Consider the following 4,563-nt stretch of genomic DNA (forward strand, 5'->3'; position numbering starts at 1 on the left):
TGCTTCTTTCATTTGCTTTTTTTCTAAATATTTTAGTTGTTTTGGTGTACTCACTCCTTTTGTCATCTTCGTTGTTTTGTTTGACTCTTGACTACTGCTTTTAAATGAAGGCCTGACTATCCGCAGGTTTGTTTTCTGACATAGATTCTGCCACACAACAAGGGGATAGGTGTACTGAAAAATGCTTGTTTCAACTCTACGAGGGAAGCGTCTCGCAGGTTGAGCGTTCTTCTCACGCTTTAGCACGTTTACTGACGTTCTTATACTTTGTGACATCGTGTGACCGCAATAGAACTCTTTCCTCAAAATAAAAGTTACTGAAATGTCCAACACTGTTGCATGCTTTCATATCTGCATTTCTTCAGTATCCTCACAATGTTGATACATTTCAACTGGAACAAAAGGAAAAACACTGACGTAGAACATTTCGTGGGACATTTAATTAGTTGTCTTTACACATTAGTTACACAAAAGACCTCCGAAGCATCCATATCACAGATATGAAGTACATCATCGTGAAGTATCAATTCATTGAAAGAAATGCCACATGTACAGTTGCAGTGCAAGGTATTCTGTACTGCATGGTAGGCTACGCCTTAGTCTACGCCTTACAGGCTCAGTACACGTCTCAACATCCTGTGATGAGTGTAGTCCTGGCACTTGAATCCAGTATTTTTTGTCAAACATTGGTATACCACAAAGCAAAAGTTTTCTAACCCTCTATTTAAGAGTCTATATTGAAAGTTCAAACCAGCACTTTGCATAGGCTTGAAACTAACATATCTAATAACTTTCCTACGAGACCAATAACCTCATGCAGTTGAAATATCCTGTGTGGTTCTGTGGCATGCATGCAATGACTTAAGAGACAAATACTGAACCATAGAATTGCATTGTGTTTGTAAAACCAGCTGGACACCCTGTCCCAATGAACCCATAATAATAGGTTTGCCAGGAACTGGCTGGTTTAGTTTAGTTTACTTTTCAGAGAAATGAATCTTATGTATCCTCTTAAAAACAGAAAAGAAAGATCAAATGGCCATATTTCCATATTTGGTCAAAAACCAGAACAAGCTCAAAGTTTCCTCTCTGTAGAATCGAAGAGAGGTCCCATGAGAGTCAGAGGAAAGGAGAAGCCTATAGTGCGTTACTACAGCACCCTGTTACCATCTCTACCCTTTCAGCCAGACAGTACAGCGAGGCAACTGTAGAGCCTCCTCCACATAGGCTGAGCCACAGGCACCACCCCTTCTTCCACAAGTGGGAAATGTCCTCCCTTCTCTCCAAGACAAACGGAGGAAATAACAGTTGAATACAATGAGATTATTGTTAACAATTCTCAATGGTTTTGGGGGGATGAATAAAGAATGTGAATTAAATAAATACTTTGGCATATTCTTAATTTATCAGACTAGAACTAAATATTTTCGCCTTTATCATGATGTTGAATTGACCACAGATCACTTGCATCCTCCAGAAAAAAAAACAGAATAAATAAATCATTCTTTGTGGAAAATTAAAATATTATCTTTGTTAATGATATTATTAATAGGAAAGGTGGAGTTATCCAAAATTACAACAAATTGATCGCAGATTTACAGCAAGAAAGGAAGGGGGAAAAGGTGAGGAACTTGTTTATCTACCCATTATTAAAGACCAAAACTGGCAACAACAAAAAAAAGTTATACAAAAAAATATATATCAGCTTTAAAAGGACCAAAATGTTGATTGCGCGCTATACACGTTGCAAAATAGTTGCGAAGAGATGTTAGACGTGCCGACTCCGTGTCACATGGTTTATGAACTGATAAGCAAAACCACGCTTGATTCAAAACTACGAGTTTTTCCATTTAAATTATTATTTTAAAAAAATGATTGCCACAAACAGAATGTTATGTATATGGAACATAATCTCAGCTCTGCAGATTTTGCTACCATAGAGACAGAATCATGAGATTACATATTTTGGTATTGCCCCTGTGTAATTTACTGTTTCAGGTCACATGAACAGGAATGGCTGAAAAATATATGGCACATTGTAACACACTAGGCGTAGTGGGTGCTGAGTCAGGTGCAGGAGGCAGTAAGTTCAGAATAGCCACAGGGAAAAGTAATACTCTCCACGAAACTGGGCGTAATCAAACAAATGCCCAAAACAGGTAACTAAACAACAGCACTACCACACGTAAACACAGTGGGAAAAATAATCAAGCCCGCACAAAGAGCAGGCGGGCCTACCGGCTTAAATAGCCCAACTCAAAATCTAAACAAGAAACAGGTGAAACAAATCAGACATAACCAACAGAAAAGGGAAAAGGGATCGGTGGCAGCTAGTAGGCCGGTGACGACGACCGCCGAGCGCCACCCGAACAGGAAGAGGAGCCACCTTCGGTGGAAGGTGGAAATCATGGAATCAATGGAAATCATTAGACTGATTAGACTGAGGGTGGTTTATGCAGATAGGTGGGATGGACTGAGAGTAGCCGCCGAGGGGTGGTGTTAAGGAGATAGGTGGGATGGACTGAGAGTAGCTGAGGGGTGGGGTTAAGGAGATAGGTGGGATGGACTGAGAGTAGCCGCCGAGGGGTGGGTTTAAAAGTTCATGTTGTATAATAGTTATGACTAAAAACACGATTTATAATGTGTAAGTACTATCTATCTATCTGGTTTGATTCCAGGCTGTATCACAACCGGCCATGTTTGGGAGTCCCATATGGCGGCGTACAATTGGCCCAGAGTCGTTTGGCCGGCGTAGGCCGACATTGTAAATAAGAATTAACTGACTGACTTGTTGTAATTATTTAATTGACTTGCCTAGTTAAATAAAGATAAAATAAAGATAAAATAAAAATAAATCTAGATGTAATGTACACTGAACTAAAATATAAATTCAACTTGTAAAGTCTTGGTCCCATGTTTCATGAGTTGAAATAAAAGATCCAAGACATTTTCCCTACTCACAAAAAGCTTCTTTCTCTCCAAAGCTGTGCACAGTGAGAATTTCTTCTTTGAGAAGATAATCCATCCACCTGACAGGTGTGGCATATCAACAAGCTGATTAAACAGCAACCGGCCTCACAACCAAAGACCACGTGTAACCATGCTAGCCCAGGACCTCCACATCCGGCTTCTTCACCTGTGGGATCGTTTGAGGAGGGGTGAGGGGGTAGAGTATTTCTGTCTGTAATAAAGCCATTTTGCAGGGGAAAACTCATTCTGATGGGCCAGGCCTGGCTCCCCAGTGGGTGGGCCTGGCTCCCAAGTGGGTGGGCCTAAGCCCTCCCAGGTCCACCCATGGCTGCTCCCCTGCCCAGTCATGTGAAATCCACAAATTAGGGCCTAAGGAATTTATTTCAATTGACTGATTTCCTTCTATGAACTGTAACTCAGTAAAATCTTTGAAATTGTTGCATGTTGCATTTATATTTTTGTTCATTACATATACAAATATCAAATTACTTTATTCTTGCTATGTAACTACTGTAATAAATGAATGCAAAATGTGTGTAGAATGTAAGAACAAAGTTTATTTTTGTCCTCTGAAGAGGGGGGGGGAATGTGTGGATGGGCCCCCAAAAAACGAACAAAATTAACATTGAGAATAAAATAAATGATTTGGCATATTCTTCATTTATCTGACTAGAACAAAATGTTTCTCCTTATCATGATGTTCAACGTTGAATCGACCACAGATAAATTGCATCGTTCCTGTGAGATATTGATCATTCACGGGATCAGTGGCGATTTTAGCATGTGAATCTTAATGGGGCAAACATAACCTCAAATAAATTGATGCATGCCAGCAAAGCCACGACACAACACAACACTAAACAATACATTCATTTCACTTTAATGGTGACAAACGGTGCCCACAAACTGCTAAAGGCCAACATAAAGCTCAGTGGCGATTTTAGCATGTAAATCTTGGTGGGGGAAACACCTACATTTGTTTTTAGGGGCATGCCAGCAAAACCACTACACAACACAACACTAAATAATACATGAATTGCACTATTAGGGTGACAAATGGTGCCCATAAACTGTTAGGGCCTACATAAATCAGTCCCAACACCTTACCACTGCTACACCAGGCTATCAGTGGAGCCTTGTCTGGCAGCGAAACTGTTAATTCAGCCTCATTTACTGCCTTTAAAAAAACATAGCTGATATGGCTGACTTGCTTAAACAAATGTGGTTTCTACTGACAATAGAGATGTACAAACTATGGCATAAGGGAACGACAAGTGGATAAGAGGCAATCCGTAATTTCGATGAAGACCATTAATGAGCGAGCTAGGAAATGTACGGGCTATAGACTACATGTGCACCACCAAGTCAGAACAGTAGGTTAAGTTAAGAGGGGGAAAGGGACCAAACGATTAGGGTTAGAGGCACCTGGGCTACTAACAGCTTACTACACAACATACACTTAGTGTTACTTTCTTAGCTACAGTATACATATCTCCCTGGCATTAATACATAATTTATGCAGCAGCATACAAGCCATTTTTGGACTCACCTTGTTGTGCTGTGTTCACTTGAACAGGAAGGTGGCCCTGCGGT

The sequence above is a fragment of the Salvelinus alpinus genome, chromosome 7 (assembly GCF_045679555.1).
Source record: "Salvelinus alpinus chromosome 7, SLU_Salpinus.1, whole genome shotgun sequence".
Classification (NCBI taxonomy): domain Eukaryota; kingdom Metazoa; phylum Chordata; class Actinopteri; order Salmoniformes; family Salmonidae; genus Salvelinus; species Salvelinus alpinus.